Below are 23,284 nucleotides of genomic sequence, written 5' to 3'. Positions count from 1 at the left end.
GGACTTTCCATTGGAAATCCCCGTTAGTTTGACAGCTCAAGAAGAAGAATGAAATCAATGCAACATTACTTTGTCACAGATATAGAAATGATTTCAATAGCAAATAGAAAAATTCCATAGCAATTTAATGTTAATTGCCCTAGGCAGACAGAAACACTTTATGGAGGTAACTACTTACATTAGAGTACAGTTTCAGTTTGGAGACTGACTTCTCATGGGGCTAGTATATGAAATCTGTAAGTTGAACTGTTCAGCACTTAGCTGATAGCAGAACTGTAAGGTGAAACATTACAAAAGGTTTCCTGTGCCTGAAATTCGGCTATAGGAACTATTCTCAACATGGTCTGTGTATGAATGGAGGAGTGAATTTGTTTAATATCTTATTCTTGAAAATTAAAATCTATTTCTTTATCCTGACCATGAGAACATCTGGAAAAGATGGCACTGTTTCCTCTATTTATATTCAAAATCATAAACCTACCCCTCCAAGCAAGTTTTTTATAAAAAAAAAAGACCCGTTATATAGAATAGAATTTGATTTTGCATCATATTGTCTGAATGTCTGAATTATTGTATGTTTTCCCCCATGTCGTTCGTATTACTTTCTTTAGAGAAATCAACTAAATATTGTATCACCTCAGTGAAAATAAAAACAATCTGGCTGAAAAACTAATAATAAAACAAGGAAAAACTCAAATTTATTATATTAAATTATATGTAACTGTGCCAGACCTGCATTTTTGACTTAGAAAGCTTTGAAATCCTTATAATTACTGTTACTAGAATAACATATCTGGAATACTTTCATATCTAACCAACTCATGGCTCATAATTTTGTGTGGACATATATTGTCAGAAAGTTAATCTTTTTGAAAGCTTCATCACTGTTGTGTAAATTTGCCATTTAGTTTTAATTCACTATTTTTTTATAACATAAAAACTAAACAAGAGGTTGTTTCAGGTGAAGTTCACTGAATTTGGGTAATAAAATTATTTTCAGCTTTTACATGTTCTAATGAAAGCAGACAGTGAAGACAGCAAGACTCTACTGACACCCCTTTCTGGTGAGACAAGAGGTATAGGTGGCCGCATGCCATAGATCATTTACTAGGTTGAAGGTTTCCTCCCACCTGCCATGAATATGCTTTCTGTTCAGCCTTCATCCATGCCAATCAGAAACAATTCAATGTGCTATTTCTGGGCTGTCTGTTAGAGTAGACCTGAGAAGATATTCGTGCCAGCCAGGCCCTCTGGGAGATGCTAGGTGAGAAGCTGAGGGTAGAATGTGGCCTGGCTCTGAGAAGCTGGATGACCACATATCCTAAAGAGAGGGAAGGAGAAGACATTACTGCCTCTTCTGCTGCTCCGAATTGATTCAGGACTAGTACAAGAACTGAGACGACTGGCTCATGTCATTCTCGCTATAGAAGTAAAGGAAAATCCAAATAGAGTGATGAGAAAGAAAATAAACCACATTTGTGTATTGTTGAGGCTGAGCACATAGCATTTGAAGTTGAAAACTACAAAACTTTACTGGGAAGGAGCACCCTGCTCCTTCTCCGTGTCTGATTTTCCTAATAGTCAGAGCTCAGTTACTGCAGCAGATGTACTACTAAAAGAGTAATTAGTTATTAGATGTTTTCTAGATTCTGCCTTTAATAAACTATAGTGTCTTGTAAGCTTATAAGAGCAGCATCATATAAACAAAACTTTGTAGTAAATTTAGGCTATTTATAGGTGTAAATGCAAGTAGATGTATAAATATAATTATACCTTTCAAAATGATTTCCAGTTCAATTTTATAAACAAATTAATTTGGCTTTCAAAATAATTTTAAAAAGCAAATAGACTGTACCTGGTCCTGTTTCTTGTCTCATAATCTGTGATGTCTATTGAGTAGTAGTGTCTTAAGTGCTTGTCTTGGGCCCAATGTTGAATGATGTTGTCTCATTTTGGTGGTGGTTCTTTCTTCCCAAGCCACTAAGGAAGCTTCAACACAACATAGCATTGGAATCCCTATCATCACAAAGTTTGCCTTAATCTGTGTTAATCCCTCCAGACCAACTTCCTCCTTCACTTTCATTCCTCTCTGGCCCCACACCCATGGACACCCATGGACACCCATGGACATGGCCACTTCCCTCTCTGTGCTAACAACACTTTCTTGGCCTTATTTTTGCTCTAAATTTTGTTGGTGGGAAACAACCATTATTAAATTACTTTACTTAAAGGGAGAGATTAAAGGTGTGTGAATATATAGGCAATGATGGAAAACCATGGACCTCTCAGTAGCCTGTGTGTTTGGTGCAAGTTGTAAGAATAAGCCTGGATAAACTCACTCATAGTGAAGATGATCTCTACTTGAATAAATTCTAGCCATCTCTGTACCTTTCATAAAGGGAAACTCATTGCCTCTCCCTTTTCTATTCCTATCTATTACCATCAAATGTCTAGTTTATCATTATCTCCTTGTAGAGAATGGATTGCATGAATAGGTGTTTAGCAATTGAGTTGAACTAGTTAATTTATAAAGAACTTCATACAGTACATTTCCTCCACCTAGCACAAGATAAGTTAAAGCAAAACAAATAGTTACTTATCTTTACCATGTAAATAAAGACCGCTCCTTGAACTGTGCTACAAGGTCACAGCAATTGTACACAGCTTGCTTTCCATCTGTCTATAAGGCTCTTCTGTATTTTCTTGTCTTGCACGAATATTTCTGTAAAGGGACACTTAAAAAAACATTGCCCTGGTCTTTTATCAGTTGAGTCAGCATCTGCATTAAATACTATCTGTGAGTAAAATGATACACCATGGGGCTGAAGTCATTCTCATTGGCTCAGTATGACAGTCATTCTGACTATCTTTTAAATTTACTATTTTTCAGCTGGGAAGTTGTCATACTCTGGGACAGGTTTGATAGTCTATCATGGCTCCCTCACATCTGTGTTCATGCATTAAGGCAGATGGTAGCTAGGTGATTGGAAATATTTTCATTTACATGCCTGGGGTTCAAGAACATATTGGCTCTGGCAATAGAAGCAGTTTGGCCAGAACATGTCTTTGAGGCTTATTTAAGTTGATATCTTACATATGGTCATAAGAACAGCCCCAGTACCCAGTGACTTACTGTAAGTTATTCCCTTGCACCTCACAATTGTCCTACAATGGAGAGGTACTAAAGATAATACTTTTGTCTAAATTCCTCACATTTTATTGATTCTTTGCTTCATAGAGAGAAAAGTAGACTCCCAAAACCAGAAACCCAGGTCATGCTATCAAAAACTCTCTCATCCTTGTTTATTCTGACATAGGAAGAAATAAACCTTCTCTTATATGTTTTGAAAGACACACCAAAATTGGGCTTCAGCTTTTCCTGGGAAAAAGAACGTGTATTTTCAAGGTATTCTTCTTTCCCACTTTATATGTAGAAGTGGATTGATTTGGGGAGTTGCTTTTGCTGAGACAATTGGATATCAGCAGCCAGATACAATACAAGATGGCTTTTCCATTAGTTAGCATACCAAGCCGTTAATGTCTTAAGTGAAGTGTATGACAGGAAGAACGCTGCTCTTTTTTAGGCCTGATTTACAATTTGAGTAAAATTATCTACATTTATTTGTTTAGTATTACACATGCTTTCGTCTTTGATCCTAACATGTCATCCCCTTGTGTTTACAGTTTGAACTGATCTGGTGCTTGATTCTGAAGTGTGGTTATCAGTAAATGCTCTCGTGTTTACAACAAGTAGAAAAGTCACTGAAGTGGCCCTCAGAGCCAACTTTTTGTAGGTTTTCACTATGTTAGAAATATTGAGATATTGCACCTACAAATTTTAAGAAGTTGTTACTAACAAGTTGCTGTAAATACTTTTATTTTTGGTGAGTAATTATCTTTCCGTAGGATGTGTGAGACTCGAATCTAGTTATAGCGATAGGTTTTGATCCTGCTTAGTAGATGTTTCAAAGTTATAAATGTCGGTCCTTGTTTGTAAAAAGAAGAAAAAGAAAGGAAAAGGGGAAATAAAATTAGGTGTGTTTTACACTCTGTTATATATAATAGTAAAGGTGTTTTAATGAAAACAAAAGTTACAAAAATTAGGGATGAAGTGGGTTTAGGTTATGAAGATTTCTCTTTTAAATACCACTTGATATCGAGCACTCCTATGATGCAGAAAAATTCTTGCCTGGTTCCAGGAATTAAAAGAAAAAAATTAATCACAAAATGCATCTGTTTTAAACCTAGGCTCACAGAAGTTAAGATCACTTAATGCAGGGATTACGATGTATTGAAAGGTGCCATTCGATATAATTTGCTGTACTGTGAATGAGAAAATACTAAAAGGAAGGAGCCATGTGTCTTATATATTTTACAGTCATCTTTCATGACAGTAGCATCAGATTCAGGGAAAACCATTCGATTGTAGTCTCAAGTCAGGCTTGGTGATTGCTCTTACTGGTTTTGAATAATTGCTATGTCAGCTACAGAATATGCTCACTGGAAGACACACCCATGGGAAGACTATTCCGTTCTTATAGTTCCTTTAGTATTTCATTATTTTCTTAGACTAAATAGCTTGGCACTGGTCTAAACCAGACAACAGTTACACTCTATACCTTTCATGGGTCTTTAAAAATAATGTCCCTGCGTAATCTCCATGGACCATGAGAACCAGGACACACTTCAGGAAACAAGACCAAAGTATGATTTCTTTTTCTTTCGTGTAAATTTAGCTATTGTTAAGTGATTTTAGTTTCTTAGGTGTGGTACTATTTTTATAGTAAAATGTCCATAATGCATATTCACGATGCACTTCATCACTGAGGGTAATTCAGTGCAGGAATTCAAGGAAGGAACCTGGAATCAAGGACTGACGCAGAGGTCATAGCGGGGCATTCTTAGCTGGCTTGCTCCTACTGGCTGGCTTAGTTTGCTATCTTATACTTCCAGGATCTTCTGCCCAGGGTTGGCATTGCCCACAATGGAATAGCGCCTTCCATATCAATCAGTAAATGCCATCCCACCCAGCTTGTCTACAGGCTGATCTTAGTCATGGCTCATTCTTCTCAGATAGCTCTTAGTTTGAGTCTGTGACCAAAAACCCACCAAGACAGTTTTCTCAAGACAATTCATACAAGCACATCATTAAATTTGAAGAAACTTTCCTTATCCACTCCTCATGATGTCTTATCATGTACTCCTACTTCTACTTTGATATCATACATATATATACAATATATATTCATATATAAAAATGAGTTTATGTGTGTATATATAATCTAGGCTCTACAAATGACAGCAACTTGATACAGGATATTTGAGTCTTACTTCCTTTGCTTAATGTAGTAATGTCTAGTCATACTAATTTTCCTACAAGCAACAAAGATTTGTTCTTTATTCATGAACAAAACTCTTATCATATGTATATACTCATATATACACACATACTATATAACACATAACATCTTTGATCCATTAAAATTCATAAACAGATTATTGAACTTTGATATTTTATGTGCATTTTGGCAAAAACCTTAAATATATAAATATAAAATATATTTGAGATTTATTGACTTAGAGGACTTGGTATAGACCAGAAGTAGTATGGATGTTTCATGTGCTAGTTCTGCTTTTGAGTTTTATCTTTATAATCTTATTATTTTATATGAATGAGCATGTTGCCTGTATATATGTTTGTATATGCACCAATGTGAATTCAGTGTTCAGAGAGGCCAGAATAAGGTTTGGGATCTCAAAGCTGGAGTTACAGATGGGTATTTAGTGGCCTTGTGTTTAGAATTGAACCTAGGTCCTTTGGAAGAGGGGCCAGTGATCATAACTACAGAGCATCTACCTTTCCAGTCCCACGTTAATCATTGTTTAGGAACTCCATAATAGCTAAACTAATTTCCATTCAAATGTGGTGATATTCTTGACAGAAATTGTGCTGAAGACTGTATTTCTAATTATGTGTCTCAGTGGGTAAATGATACCTTGTTTCTCAGTATATTAGTTTGTCAATTCATATATTTGTTGGACTTAGGCTATTTAAGGATCAAGACGTTCATATGTGATTGGAAATAGATGTGTGAGCCTCATAAATATGATGTATTTACATATAATGGGGTTTTATTGTGTAATGCAGGCTGACATCAAATTCTTGATCCCCCTGCCTCAGTGTCCAGACAGCAGGTGTTTAAAGAAAAGCACAGCAATGCCTGGACCAAAATGTACTTTTAATAGTGTTCCTCATATCATTCAATAGAGTTATAATACTATCAATAACAATAATTTGAATACCAAGTATTTTGTCACTTTTCACTAATTCGCTTTGGAATATCACATGTGCAATGTTAAAAATCTAATATCCATGTAAGAAATCTATATTAATCTCAGTCTTGACAACTCTATTGCAATATAGGCATAAGATTTTAAGTGCTTATGTCACATGTAAGCCACAGAACAAAAATATGTTTTATATGAACATTTGATTGAAAACACCAGATAGATGATATAGATAGGGAGAGAGAGAGGGAGAGAGAGAGAGAGAGAGAGAGAGAGAGAGAGAGAGAGAGAGACAGGCAGACAATATTAGCAGACATAGAGGATTGAGCCTTCACTATCAAATTCTTGGAAATAAAATAAAAATTGGGCAGGCCTTTTGTTTGTTCTTTTATCTTCTGATGCGCTCCTGATGGGCTTTGCTTTTAGCATGGTTCATCTCAAGCTGGTAGTGCTCTCTGGGTTAGTATTATGCTCTCCTCCTGACTTTAATCTCCTCTTTGATGACTCACCTCAGGTTAGTGAGAATGAAGACCTGAGTGTAAATCCCCTAGATGAAAGTTTTGGGGAAGGTTGCTTCTCTGTGTTAGTGCACAGCTTGAAGCAAGATTTAACAATAGCATCTTCCTTCTCGAAAGATGAGAAATGGCGCAGCATCCTAATATTAGAAGTTTTTGTCTAGCTGTCTTAACAGCCTTATTTTTAATGCTATCTATTTAATCTGTTTCGCATGGGACTTGTTTTTCTCACTTACTGTTTAATGCTATCTCCCCTTGGAGCGTGCACTGTTTTCCTCATATGCATTGCTTACAAAAAGTAAATATCCACACAAGTTTTTGGTACTTTAAAAAATGTATAACTTAAAGAATACGATTCATCGTATCATGCTTTTCATTATTTAACAGGGATAGTCAGTGGTATTATTCTATAGCTCATACTTACTTTGATTTCTCTTCTTTTTACTTTTACATTTTTTTAAAAAGCCTTCTGCTTTATATAAAATAAACATAGACATATGTTGCCCAGTAAAATTAAATTATCTTAGTCAAAATATATCATTTTAGGTTATTTAATTTATTTCTCTTCCTTTCTCTCACTTTTCTTTATGCTTCTCTTTTTGTGACACGGTCTTGCGATATGTTCAGGGTAGTCTCTTCTGGCCATGCTCCCTGAAAGAAGTGTGCATCACAGGGCTGGTCTTAGCACCTCTGTTTCTGTTGCATTTATTATTTCTTCTTCTGCTTTTAGGATTTTAAATTATGTTTATTGTTTGAACATTTTATATGTATATAGTCTGATTACCTCTGCCTTCTCTGTGTCCTTCCTACCTATCACCTCCTCTCCTCCCTAGAAGCCTTTTCCTACATGCTTGTCATTTTGTTTTGCTGGTGACCCTATGAGTTAAACCAGAGCGATTTGGGCTCACCAGAGGGTGGACACCCGAAGACAGTGAAACTATGTCGCATAGTACATCTCAGTAGCCTACCGGTTCACCATAGTGCAGAACCCTGTGATCCTACCCCACCCATGTATTTTGGCAAACCCACTCTGTAAGCTCAGTGTAGGCAAAACCCACTGCTGTGAGTTCAGCGTTCAATGGATGTGTTATGCCCAGAAGATGGTGCTTTCGTGCTCTTATCCATATCTCTGGCTCCTACATTCTTTCTGTTCCCTGGTCACGGTGTTTCAGGGGTCTTAGGAGAGAATATCTTTTCATGCTGGGCAATCATCACTGTCTTGTTTACAGTTGATTGAACAGCCCTTATTCCTGTTCCTTTAGCGTAGTGAAAACCGGATTTCCTTAGGGAATGTTCACCAATAGTTTCAGGTGGTTGGCTCTCCCCATATGCTTCTTCCCATCTCTATGGCCTCCTTCCTACCTGTACACCTTCTCCCTGGTGTTTTCCTCCTTATTTTCATATCACATGTGTGGCATTAACCTCCAGGACCTTTTGTTTAAAGGCTCCCCTCCTGTCACAATAGTCCCCTTTCTAGTTTCCTGATCTCTACCCACACTCCCACAAAAAAACGTGTATAGATAAGAATTAGAAGTAGGTCCACATGTAAAGAATGTGAAGTATTTTACTTCCAACCATGAGTTACCTCACTTAATGCAATATTTAGCAGTTCCATACAGTTTTCTGCAAGTTTTATAACCTCAGTTTTTTCTTCAGGCCTGACTAACATTCCATGGGGTCTGTGTACCACGTTTCATTATTTCATCTCTTGGTGGGCGTTGTGGCTATTTCACTTTTTACTGTCATGGAGAGGGCGACGATAGACAGGCATCTTTGCAGCAGGAGCGGTACAGCTCTGTCAGAAGGTGCTCCTATTGTTTAGCTTAATGAGACATTAAAGAATCTTTGCCAAGTGGCTGCACCAGCTCCTGCTTGCAGCAAAACTGAAGAAACTTTCTGGTCGCTCTGTACCCTTAACAGTACATGTTAACTTTATTTTCTTTTTTATAATAACCATTCTAAGTGAGGTGAGATAGACTCTCGGAGTAATTTTAATTTACATTTTCCACATGGTAAGGATTGATAAAACTCTTTTTTAAAGTAAGAATTGCTCATTTGTATTTCTTTTGAGAACGTCTGGTTAACCTATAATTTTTTGGGGTGGGGGTAGATAATTCTTCAGTTCTTTACATATTTTTGGTATTAACTTCTTGTCTGAAGTATATCTGACAAAAACTTCCTTTTGTTCTGTAAGCTATCTGTTCTCTCTGATTATAGTTTCTCTTCTGTGCAAAACCTTTAATTTTCATCTACTCCTTTGTGTGGCTTCCTGTGCCAAGGGGCTATTTTCAAAATATCTATGTCTATATCTATATCCTGAAGTTGTCTCTCTATATTATCTTCTAGTAGGATCAACATTTGAGATTTTTAACTTAAGGTTTTTGTTCCATATTAAATTGATTGTGTGTGTGTGTGTGTGTGTGTGTGTGTGTGTGTGTGTGTGTGTGTAAGATGAGTGATAGAGATCTAATTTCTTTCATCTTCAAATTGATACCCAGTTTTGACTAACCATTTAGTGAGTAGGCTTTTGCCTACTTTGTGTTTATCACACCTTTGTCAAAAATTAGATTGTAAGTTCGCGTCTTAGTCCTCTGCTGAAGGAGAGAAGTCTCCTGCAATTGTCCTCTGACATCCACATAGGCACCACTGCACGCATGTGTGTATGACATACATATATGGGTCTACATGTGTGAGGGTACATGCACATACAAGTACACACACAGACATGTACTGAAAAGAAGAGAGTACAGGAAATTAAGGAACCACCAATCTGTACCATAAAATACAGATAAAATAATTTAAACATATAAAATAATTAATGAAATATAAGAAGGTTTTTATCTCAATCAACGTGAAAGAGCCATGAGAATTAGCACACAAGTACATAGCTGTAATCAGTCGGTCAAAATGGAGATCTTTTAGGAACAGTGTGAGAGAATGCTTTCGTGGGACAATCAAGAAAAGAGTCAATCATTTGTAAATAGTTCCCTGACAGATTACCTTGGATTTTGTGCAGGTGGTCAGCACAGTGCTTTCCTTGTGGATACCAGTGTGATAAAGTTTATGATGATTGTCTCCCAATTAAGTACCATGCTGTGTTTTATCAGAATGTCATTGTTCTGTTTCGAGCTGTCCTATGTTCAATAGTTCATAAATGTTTCTGGGAAGAAACTTTACAGTTAATATTTACCTTTTACTGAATGATCCAGATTGAAGCAGCTCCTCTCATGCATTCAGGAGGGACATGGCAGTCTGGGTGCCCCTGGACACCTTTACCACAATCGAGGATCAAATGATCCAAGGGAGTTACTATATAAACCATTAAGAGAAATGGCCATACCTATTAAGATAAATACCATCTCTCCTTCCAGGAAATAGATTTTCTAAAGGAAGGAATTACTTCTGGGCATGAAAGAAGTTAGATTAAACACTGCAGTTTTGCTTGTTTTAATCTATGAGTCACTGCATTTTCTCTGAGAACAGAAATAAATGTTTAAAAGTTATGATTCTGGGTGCTGTAATGTTCTTTTCTCTCTTTCTTAGTAGGATGTATTATTATAACTTTAACTTAGGGAACTTTCTCTATATTACCACTTGCCATGCCCTAGGAAAGCTGGCTTGGCTTTGAAGGAGAGCTTATACAGCAGTTTATATGCATTAGTGTAATCATATTACACGTATTACTGTATACATATTAGTATATGCATGTATACATATACATTCATTCATATCATGCACACATTAATGTTCTCTCATTGAAGTGAAAAATGAAATAAAGATCCAGGTGACATAACCAAAGGAACAGTTCTATCAGGAAGCAAACAGGCAGCCCTTGACTGTGTCCCATGTGTTTTGCATGGACAGCTAGAAAATTTGAAGCCTCATTTTCTAGCTTTGATGGCGTACACTTGCCATCAGGAAAAACAAATGGGATATGGCTTCCTCTTACTGTGTAAAGATGTTTTGCTATGCTTCTGAGTTAATTCTTGAAAGGCTATACAATTTGCCCATTTGATTATAATTTCCCCATGCAGCCCATCATGAATTTTCTACAAAGCTATAGAGCATATGACTTTATGTTCATAGTTTAAGGACACACACTTCAGTATCCAGGACACACACTTCAGTATCCCCGCGACTTTATGACTCTGGCTGAAATACAAGCCCTTCCTTTGGTGAAGGCTCAGACATCATTTACTTAGCAACCACATAGCAACTGAAGGAGCATCCATCTTGCAGTAAACACAAGAACAATACTCTCATGCTGTGGAGCGAGCAGCAGGACATGCTAGCTTTCTTTGTTAGTAAATTCAAGACGGGAATAACTTTCTTCTCTTGTCAAGTTCCTGTCACTTTGTTAAGAATTAGAGATTGTATGTTTCCCAAATTTATAACAATATGTCAGTCTATTACAGCTAAATGAATATGAACAACTCCGGATTGTCTTTAATATGTAAAAAAAGAGGTTCCTTGTGTTGCTTTATCATCTTATCATTGGAAACTTGTATCTCTTTAATTGGCATGTCACATATTAAAATGTGACAGTCATGAATTATTCATAAGGAGATTTTTAATGCTGCATCTTTATAGGAGTACAACTCGAACCATTCTCCTTTTTATACAAGAGGCCATTGACTGTCATGCTCTAATACTTCATGAATTTTTTTTTCTCGGCTGCAAAGAAACTTTCCTGGCACATTCAGCTGTCTTCAGATTACAGAGATTGCACTACTAGATTCATAAAGCTGTATGTAAATTCATGGTTATCTCTAAGGCATTTTGGACAGATACCCAGGATGTCCTGGCAACTCCATAGTGGGTGTTCTGAACTTGCACGTGTGCGGAGAAGACCTTCTTTGCCTTCACCAAGGCAGAGTATTTAAGGACACACATACCTTAATACACCAGCCCCTTCTGCCAGTTTCTGAGGGTAAAGATGGGTTCATATCGATTTTGTTAATACTAGTTTGAATTTAAAGAAAGATCATCAAGGCTTCATCTTTGTGTTATAATATAGTAGATTCCTGCATTAAAAAAAATCAACGTAGAGGCTTAATCTTGTTATTTCTCTGATGTATGATTAACTATAAACAGTATTATTTTATAAGAATTATTTTTCAAGTATATGCTGAGACTGTATTTTGAATTCTTGTTCTTCTCAACTTCAGTTTGAAAGTTAAAGTATTTGTAAGTCTTATTTTTTTATAGGAATCTATTTCTTTCCAGACCCAATGTGCTTTGTTTGTCTTTGACATCATTGCGAAACTGTTAGGGTAAACTATCAGCTAAGACCATAGACAAAATATTTGCTCAAGAGTATTTTCAGTTAGAACAGTGTTGAATGATTTCACATTGCTACCCATAAGATTTAGGGAAACACATAATTTTGAAATCTCTAGTAATCAGTAGTAATTTTCTTCAAACTGAATTCATCATATTATTGGGAAAATGTCAAGGGATTCCACCTTTATAAAAGGAACTTCAGACAATAATGAATTCTGGGAAAAGGAGAATTAGCTTTTCACAGGAATGAGCTGCCCCCTTACTGGTTCTCTAAACCAGAGTGGTCAGCCTTTCAAGCATATATACATATGTATATGTATATATATATGTATATTCATTCACACAAAAATGGACTATGGTTGTGTTTTTATGTATTTGTGCATATGCATACTCATATGTGTAGGCATATACGATAAACATACATACATGTACATGCATGTACACATATATTTGTACATGTATATAGACATACTCATATATGTACCCTAAATACACACATATGGAACAATAATAATCCAAGTAAAACAGACTGTCAATTTGAGCAGGTAAAAGAAGGATCCATGGGAGGATAGCTGGGAGAGGCTGGAAGGAGAAAGAGATGTAATTCTATTTCATTTAAAAATATTTTTAAAAAGTACAAAATATATAAAGTAAAAAAATATAGTACTACTTTTCTAGTTTACCTGTATGTGGCTTAGAAAACTGAAACAATCCAAATTGTCACAGCTCCAGCAGTTTTAACTGTTTCTAAGACTTCAGTTAAGAATTGTCAGTTCAACCTGCCATTGATATTTCTGATCTGGAGAGTTTTGTAAATATGAAATTGTTTTCTTTAGTGTTTTTTGATATTTGGTCAAGATCATTTTTTGGGAATCTTTCTGTAGAGTTATATTACAATGGCACTATATTGTCTTATCACATAGCTTTGATTTATCCAATTACTGATATTGCTAAATTTGCTTTCCTGACTAACTTTGTGTCTATGAGTTTTGTCAATTGTAAAACTAACATTTCCTTTATATTTAATACATTTTGTTGGAAATATTTTGAGGCCATATTAATATAGCTATACCATCATGAAAATTTTGATTTGTACACGTATTTATACATGTATATATGCAACCATTTCATTCAGCATGTTAAGATTCATCGAGTCAGCTACTTTACTGACAATCAGATTGACCCACATTTAGCCCCCTCATGCTACCGTCTGTGTAATTCTGACATATCTTGATAATTTATTGTCTATTTTCTTGTTGAAGTGGATGGCTCTATCTATGAAGTTTTTCCTTCCTTGTTGCAATGATGATTGAATCTGCCATTCCAAAGAAGCTCAGTTTTCCTTCACTAGAGGATAGCAGAGAGAACCATTGCTAATTGTCATTGCTCATCCTGGCCTCTTGCTTCTCAAAACTGGAAAATATGTTCTATTTGTTACCGTAAATGACTTTAGTTGGGTTACTTTCTTCATCTATTTGTATATATTCAAAATGGCACCCCTACACTTCAGTTCCTACCCAAAACTATATGCTTCATTCTGACTTCCTGTGTAATAACACATTCGAGGGCTTAAAGAAATGTCCCTTGTTTGTCTATAGTAAAATGTTGTTAACAGTCAGGACAAATGGCTTACTCAGCTTTGTTCTCAGCTTGTTTAGACTAAACTAATGCGCAATGAAGAGTGGAGTCAAAAGTACAGTGCCTTGCTGTGACCATTTCTGTCCTTTTAGCTCTCTACAACAAAGTAAAAAAAAAAAAAGTTCAACCAAAAAGAAAGAAAGAAAGAATAAATCTGAATTAGTGCTCCACTTTTCTAAAAAAAATAATCAAATTAATGATTTGAAATAAATCTCTCTAGTATGAACTTCATCTTAGCCTTCAGAGTGAAACTTGAACGTGGTGGGGTACATTGGTTTTTGTGGAGCACGCTTCTTAATCAATATAAATGTATTAAATAAAGCACATTTTAAGAAGTAGATGAATAATCCACTTCCTTTTTTTTCCTGAGATTCTTACACCCTGGAAAGAACAGCAAGCATCCCTGTAGTTTCTGTTTATTTCAATGACTAATAAAGAATTGATAATATTTTTAGGTAGGAAGGTTGAGAAATTTTTATTCTTCTAATTTCCCTCTATCTTCTAAATGTGTCTCATCTTTTAAAATCACAAAAGAATGATTGTTGGCTAAAGCCAAGTACTAATATTGGTACAAGTTACTGACTTATTGCAAGGCGAAATTGCATTCAGCACATTCAGACAATAACTGGGATTGGTGTTCTGCTATGCAGTCATTACTTTGCAATTTGTGGGAAAATTGCATGCATCACTTTTCAACAAGTTTGCTTTCTTCCATGCCAGAATTGCTTTGTAAAATCTTAAATATATGAAAAGTATTTCATAAAATTGAACTTTGCTCTGGAATACTGTGACCGCAGCTATTGCTAAACAAAATATTAGGAGCAATTATTGTTGAAGCTTCTAACAACTTATCGGTACCTACTTTTCTTATTATTGTTTGCATTTATGCATGCACGTGCGTGCGTGTGCGTGTGCGTGTGCGTGTGTTTGTGTGGTTATGTGAATAGAGTTGCACACACGCCAGGATACATGTGAAGAGCAGAGAACAGTGCCCAGACATCCTCTCTTATTCTACTGTGTAGTTCTCAGCATTGGAACTTAGGTCATATGTCTTGGTGACACCCAACTTAAGCTGCTGAAGGCTCTTGATCAGCTCAGCCTCCTTATTCACATGGGGCATAGTCATAGGGTAAAATGCGTTATTAACTTTTCAACACAGTTAGAGTCCTTAAAAGCAGAGAGAACTTTTTAGTAATTATTCTTTGCATCTCAGTCATAATTAATCTTAAATCCTGATACTTAATATGTTTGTTAAAAAAATCAATTTTAACTATTAATAAGTGGGAGTTTTCCTCTGCTTATTTCCCCTCACCCCCCAAGGGAGACTGGCCTCACAGTTAGGAACTACTTTATTTGTCAGACTTTTCTTGATTTCATTCATTAAGCATCATTTTGATAGTGGCCTAGCGCTTCAGCTTTGTTAGAAAACCTCCTTGGCTTTTATTTTGTTGCTTTATCAATTGAAGAACTGCTGATTTTTGAACAGTATGGTCATAATATCACATCCGTACCCAGATTCCTTACTATCTTGTGGAAGACTGCAAAGCAAAGGCTTGTTCACATAGGTCTGCTTAAGAAAAGTATAATGAACGATTCATCCCCCCCCCTCTTCCGGGACTGCATTGTAGGAATAAAACCGTTCCTGTGTGTAGCCTGATACTGTGGTATATCTTGGACAATAAAGGCTTGAAATACATTGATATTTACCAAAGTTGCAAACATCTCTCCCCTTTCTATTTCATGACATGTGGCAGTTTCTTCAGGCAGATGCAGCTAGTCGTGAGGAGAGATCCTTGTAAGGCTTAAAGTAACAGCACGAATGTGTTTCTGCTTCTCACTTGTACCTGGATATGTAAACTGTTTACAAAGAAACGGCAATTTCGCTCTCTGGTTACAACAGACATCAAAACATTTACTGTCCTCCACACACCTCAAAGAAAAAAAACACCAAATGAATTCGGGCTCCCTAGGCAGTGTATTTGATGTTTCTCCTGTGTTTCAAAGTCTTCCATGTCTCATGTATCTTTTACTTCACCTTTCCCTAAAAATGGTAACTTAATAAGAACCCGGTTGTTACATGTCTAAATAAGGATGCTTGAAGTGTCAGAACTGGAGAAATCACTGTCACACGCTATGTGAGGGTAATGTCTAATATTTTCTTCTTAAAACATAAAAGAGGCCCAAGCATTGTTTTTTCCACTGCGCTTGTATTGAGCAGGCGCTGGGTAAGAGGCTATCACTATTCATGATGCACGCTTATTTTAGGACAAGCACTTAGCAGACAGGAAGCACAATAAAGTTGAAATTGAATAAAAAGGCAGCCACTATAGAACCTAAAGACTTGAACATTTGCTGTTTGTTTGACATGGAACAAGTAAGTTCATTTTAAAGGCTGATTTATGTCCATAGAAAAAGGGCATACAGACACTGCTGCTGTCGAATTTTTGCTGCCTACTGAGGCCCGGGCACTTGTTTTAGATTTGCTGAGCATCATAGTACTTAGTAGGGGACAAAAATGTCTCATTACTTCAGTATAACATTCTTGCTAATTCCTGTGTGGCATGAATTGAGTTTCTAGAACCAAGTGGAACGGAAGGATTATGTTAGCCTGTAGTGATGTAATACAGGTATAACTTTTAATTTATTTGATTTTTATATAATCAGGTGTTTTCTGAATTGGAGGGTTATTTGAGAACAAAACTAAGATTCTAAGCCTGTGATTCTAAGAAAACCTCTCATTGTGTCACAGGGATTTACTGACTTAATGAATTCCGTATGGTTGATGGACGAAACAACACCCATTCACATGCCTGTAACCGTCATGCATTTACAACAAGGCACACACTCTTTACAAATAGATAAATACATATAAAAATCATTTTATTTTAAAAAGCCACTGTTGGGCATATATAGCTCAGCGGTTACACTACTACATAGTAAGTGTCAGGCCCTAGGTTGATTTCTAATGTAACACAATAATTTAATAACAAAGAACGGAAGAATTAACAAGTGAACAAACAAAATAACAGCTATGGAGAGCTCCTCATATGACCTATTCCTAAGGAATATTTAATTCCATTTTTTTAATAATAAAAACAGAAGCATCGTGGCTTAAAGAAAGGGATTTTAATCAGTCAGTGGTAGCACACACCTTTAATCCTGTCACTTGGGAAGCAGAGGCAAGTGGATTTCTGAGTTTGTATCTACCCTGGTCTAAGAAGCAGGTTCCAGCATAGCCTAGGGCTACACAGAGAAAACCTGCCTTGCAAAAATAACAACAAAAAATAGCAACAAACAAAAACAAAAAGAGAAAGAAAATAGTTTTGTTTGGATATTTTTAGTCATGTGAAATGTGATGTCCAAGATACTTAGTTCTGTGTTTGAAATCTACCTGTTCAGAGATGGGAGAAGAGCACGGGACCTGTAGAGGTTTGAAAAGACAACTGCTCTCAGATCAAACCTGACCCTCGTTATTCCAGAGTCCCTGATTTGTGTGCATTGTTTCCCGTCTTTCAGTTTACAGAGGCCACAGGTATCATGGCAGATCTTTGGGTCACATGCTTTTATTCTACACTGTGCTGTTACTGGAGCTTGGCTACTGTTAATGTTAGTTGAGGCAAGACACTGTCAGGCAGTGTGAGCTCACCTCTTCTATCATCGCATTCTGTTCTCCTTCCTGTGGCCTGGAGACTTATTGTTCCTTCAGTCTGTTATTGTTCTGGAAAATTTAACGATGCAAAGATTATCTGGATTACTATTCCCAGTTTGGCACAGCAAGGTTAATAATAAATATCTCTAAAATGGATGGTACCCTTTCCTGAGCATCTGGGAGGTGCAATTGTTAAAATTTTCATTTTCTTTAGTATGTTCATGAGTTCTATAAATAAATTATTTTATCACTTTATTTTATTTTAACACCATTGTTTACTTAACATCTCCAAGAGAATCCGTAGTTGTTCTCATGTATAAAAATTTAATAAATTATATGTTGGATAGGATAGTAAATGCTTCTCCATCAGTTATGGTCTCCCCATCAATATTGGAGGAGCATCCATATGTACTTGCAAGCTTTTAGTAATTTGGTTCAGGGAGCAGTATATTATCAACGTTACCAAAGTAACTTTTCCTCATTTTTCTTTCTTCCTCTTCCTCTCCTTCCTCCCTCCCCCACTTCAGTCCCTCTTTCCTCATTTCCTTCTTGAGCAAGGAAAGCACAGGTACGGTCACCACACCTGGCTCCTTGTATTGTTCATAACAAAAATTTGGCCAGCTGGGTTGTTCCACTTCTCTAAGTCATACAATGCACTTCAGTTCCGTAGAAGGTGCTCATATTTTCTTAAAGCCGTATGATACCCAGGAACACACATAGCTTTGCTCTTGTCAGTTAACCTGCATTCAGTGTTTGCCTCACATACATGTGGTTTATGCACTGTTGTAAAAAAAAATTTTAATGAGTTTGAACACTAGAAACTGTATTATTCTCCAGACAGGATAGCAATGAATCCTTCTACTCGCTGCTTTCAGGTAGCACAGTGTTCATATGTTTTGTCATGTGACGCTAATTTTGATTTTCAGACGCCCACAACAAATTCATGCAGGGAAGTCTTTTATAAAAAGATGTTGGAACTTAATTTCTGCTTCTCCCGTAGCCACTGTAATGAGTTAAAGAATCACATGCCCAGTACACGTCTCTACTCATCAGAATTGTCTGCAGACTTAAATAAGTCAGTTAGGGAACAGGCATGAAGAGCCTTTCTGTGAGGCTGCAAGTTCATCCCTGCTCAGTATATGGATAGAGAATGTAAAAGAGCATGCTTCACAGAGAGAAGACAAAAGCAGTCATAAATGTACTCCAGAGTGGCTAACAGTTTAAAGAAGGGATGAGTAGCAAGCCTTTTAGGAACAGAATTGCGATCTGAATAAATGCGAAATGGTTGGTATAATATCCTATACATGTCAGATTGTACATGTTTACAGGAGAGATATAAGGGAAAGAACACAAAGTCCCCACACCCCCCATGGCTTCATGAGTTCATGTAGTTAATAATTACAGTAAGGTGTTTTTTGTTTGTCCCTCAGAAAACTGAATTCTGAGGAGAAATTTTCCAAGAAACGAAGCTGTTCTTCTCTCTCTAAAGATGCTGCTTTTGCTTTATCGTAACATCATTCATCTTTGTTACTCTTTTGTTGCTGTGATAAAACACCCATGACCAAGGCAAAATTAAAAAGGAAAACATTCATTGGACTGGCGCTAAAGCATGGCTGAAGGAACAGATGAGAGTTTATATCTAGACCTCAAAGCACACCACCTTGTGACACAATGCCTCAAACAAAGCAATACCACCTAATAGTCCCCAAACAGCTCCACCAATTGCAGACCAAGTGTTCAAAAATAACAGCATATAGGGGGCCATTCTCATTCAAACTACCAAGACACTTCTTGCAGTAAAAGCCCTACCCCGCCATGACAATGAATCATGACTGTTTGGGAAACTTAACAAACATGTTGATAGTACTTGTGAGGAAGCATACCATTCATGGACATAAACATCTTGGTGACATACCTTGTAAATTGTTTCTGTTGTTGTTTTTCAAGGACCATGACAAAGGGTCCTTCAATAACAACTTCCTTAAATCAGTAAAAGGCCTAGAATTCACTCTGCAAAACCTCGAACATTATTAGGCAATAAGAAATCCTCAAGGCCACCTCTGGCCATAACAGATGACTTAGAGTTCTGTGCATTCCTTTCTAATAGGAAAGGTTCAATGCTTGTGGAATTGAAGTGAAAGTATAAACCTTCCTCAAGTTATTTACAGAAGAACCATGAAAGCAGGTTAACTCAGAGAATTATATAATAGCCCTTACTTTATCACTCATAGATATCCAAAGCTTAACTCCCTATACAACAGTGATATTCTGTTGCTCCTCGGTACTTTTCAAGTCCTACTTATGCTAAGTTCAAGAGCAGTGGTAAATTAATTCTGCAAAATGCTGACATTCACATTTCTATTTCTTTAGTGTAACTGAAACTTTCCTATCAGCATATTTTATTAAGATGAATAGAGTCAGAGTGAATGCTGTATTTCCATGTTGCAACTGGCATCCTCACACATGCGCGCGCGCACACACACACACACACACACACACACACACACACACACACACACGCACACACATGCACACACACACACACACACACACACACACACACACACACAATTGATTCATTGAACACAAGTGTGTATTTACCTGCCCTTTAATGGCCTCTCAAAGTGGCAGACCAAATGCTTTCCTGAAGGTCAAGTCTGATTTAAATTGTTGATGATAGGAAGATAATTCTGCATGATTGAATATTAATACAGAACAGTGATAAGTAAGGCAGTTTAAACCTTAATGAGCACATTAATGAATAGGACAAAATGTTTTTCTTTTCACCTCATGTAAAAGTTTAAAAGTGCTAACATGGATGGTTTGTAAATTTTTAAGAGTTGCCTTTTCCTAAGAGTGATTTTTTTTTGGTTAAGGTGTTAATGGCACTGATTTGATGCTCAAATTTCTACTGACTTGATAAACTGTCAAAACTTGTTATCAAATAGCCAAGGTAGTTTTATATAAATTACTAATAAATATAGAGGATAAAAAAGCAATTAACATCTTCTAAACTATACCCACTAAGATAAGCATTCAATTAGAAATTTCATTATTTCTTCTGTCTATTTTATGTTGAATACTGAATTTTATTGCCAAATACCTGACAGTCAAGTTGGAAGCAAGCCCCATCTGTCAACTTGTAACAGCTCTGGCTGTTTGAATCTGTTACATTGTGATGTTTCTCATGAAAATTTAATGAAGATAGGAGATTCAAAGGGGTTCTGTGCAAGAAAGGGAGATGGATAGAATTTAATTACCCTTATTAAGACTAAGAAAGAAATTCTCTTTACATACCTTTGTAGATTAATATGCAAGAAAGGTATTCGTTGGCATGTACTTGTGTACATGAAAAAGAGGCTCTAGAGTGACCTTCTTGAGACAAAAGGGAAAGAAAGTAGATGCCAATGTACTTGTCTGCTTGAAAGGGTAAAGTTCAGGCCTCAAGTGACCTCTGAGATGAGGGCTTCATTTCCCATACATGGTTATTAAATCAGATCCCATAGGGAAGTGCCTTTAGTAAGTGCCTGTGACATGGTGCGTGGATGGGCCTGACTATTGGCCTAGCTCTTTAGAGAGGTACACATGTGAAAGGGAATTGATCAGCAAATCAATATTGACACATCTGCAGTCAACAGGTAGATATACCCAATAGGAACATATAGTACCCTTTGGAAAGTAGACCACTCAGAAACTCTGAGGTAGGTGTTTACAATTATTAACCTAACTTGGTTGCCAGAAAATGCAAAGTAAGTTTAAGATTTGTTTTCAGAGATCTCATTTCTAAATGATGAAAGCAATCTATTGCACCATTGAACAGAAAAGGTCAACTAAACTTTCAAAATTTGAAGCAGTTCTTGGTTAATAGCTGTGAAGTAAGATGTTTAATAATATATGTAGTTCATAATTATTGATCTCTCTGCTTTATTTGTTTCCTCAACATTAAAACTATGCCATATATGTATATGTATTGACAAAAACCTATGAAGACATAAAGCATACCTCGATAAAATTCAGTTGAAATAGATTTTAAATTAGCACAACCCTATTCTCAAGGTACTCCCCATCTCAGTTTTAATTTTTAATTTTCCTTTTGATATTTGAAAAATCATTTTGAAAGTTCTAACCACTGTATCTAACACTTGTCTAGTGTAGACCTCTACTTGGCTGAGGATGGATAGGAATGGGAATATTTAAAAACACAGTACGATACTACTTTATCGTTCAACTTAATTATATTTCACTAAAATTAACTTATTATTTATTTGTTGGTTTGTTTTACTTATATATCCATTCTAGTCTCACATACCTGGGCTGAAAAGAAATAACTTATCCTAAATGTAGGTGTCAAACTCAAATGAACACAGCTTGAATACCCAGAGTGTGTGTTTCAGATTATTAGTCCATCAGCTTTCTCTTGCAATGAACTAGGATTATTTACAAAAACATTCCAATTTGCCGGTAACATTTAACATTCTGTCAGGAATCTGAACAGTTTTGAACTGTTCTGGTTACCTCTTTCCAGAAATTCTTAGGCTTGTGACTCACGGGCATTTTAAAACCTGATTATTGTTATGTCAGGTGATCAGGATGGAAATAGGACATGTAGGAACTCATGTTGCACAGGGATTAATGCTAAATTTACTTGCTTGATGCTCTAGTAGCCTTGGTGAAGAAAAGATGAGATGTGTTTCAAGGAGTTTGAAAAGCTTTTGGAATAAGTTGACTTCATGTGAAGGGCTTCCTCTACACAGGCAAGGGATCTGATTTAGCAAAGTGCTTGGACACTGAAATGTAGGATATTGAATTATACCAACGCTGTAGAGGAAATGCAGAAAAGATACATAGGGCCACCAGACTATATGGGAAAGCCATCAGAGTGCAAAGCAATCAGGAGTTCGATTGTTGCCTGTTTAGATGTTTGAGATCAAGTAGACCATGGATCACTGGAATTGGTGGGAGCTGAGAAGAAGCCACATGTCTTACACAGGATTTCTTTCTGTATTTTTTGCACTTGTATTTATGCTTCTAAGTCAATTTAGAATTGGCTCTTTCAGTGGTCATGAGGAAATATTTATTAGATTAATACAAAAGCTGACTGGAGGTCAAATCTTAGATAATTGTATTCATAGAGCATTAGCCATCCAGCTCAAATTCTAGTAGGGCTAATGTGGAAAACACTTTTTAGTTCCAGCTGGACATGCTGCTAGGTTATTTATTGCTAGGAGCTTGATTGTGGGGTGGGGATAACTGGTCTACAGTTTCAAAAGATCAATGCCTATGTCAGTTTTAATATAGTATAGATAACTTAAAGTCCTTAGAGATACAAAGTATAGGTATATGTTTTAAAAATTACTAACCTTTTGGAAAATACCCTTTCATTGTAAAAATTGCACATTTTGTGTCAGTAATCAGGAATTGCCTTTCTTTGTTCTTTGGTTAAAAACTGCATTTAGTTTTCTAATTTATTGATGTTCTTCTGAAGTATTCATCCCAGTTGATCTAGGTGCTTCTTTGAAAAAAAAATCCATGTGGTTATAGTAGTTATTTAAGTATCTGAGAGTGCTTAGTGCACAAAAATACACTCACATATGTGCACACACATGTGCACACACCCATTTGCACACACACACACACACACACACACACACACAATCTGTGGAAGCTCAAGTTCCTTATATAAAACGGATTAGCGTGCATTTAACCTTATAATTATTCTATGCTTTAATTAATATCCAGATGATTTGTAATATAATGCAATGTAAATGGTATGGGTAAATGGTTACTATTTTCTATTGTTTAGAAATTGACAGAAAAAAACAGATTCAGCCTTTCCCCACATTTTTAGTCTTCAAATTAATTAGTATTTTAATATGTGAGTACAAAACCAGTGGCTACATGAGTCATGTAT

At 36.3% G+C, this 23,284-nt stretch overlaps 1 protein-coding gene across 45 annotated transcripts in view; it reads left to right on the top strand.

The window, feature by feature from the left end:
* Positions 1–23,284, top strand: part of Ptprd (protein tyrosine phosphatase, receptor type, D) — a 2,322,278-nt gene that overhangs the window by 2,104,646 nt on the left and 194,348 nt on the right. The window lies entirely within an intron of this gene.

This window comes from Rattus norvegicus, chromosome 5 (genome assembly GCF_036323735.1).
Source record: "Rattus norvegicus strain BN/NHsdMcwi chromosome 5, GRCr8, whole genome shotgun sequence".
Lineage (NCBI taxonomy): Eukaryota > Metazoa > Chordata > Mammalia > Rodentia > Muridae > Rattus > Rattus norvegicus.
Note: the sequence above shows the minus strand (reverse complement) of the source record. Positions and strands in the feature narration are given on the sequence as shown.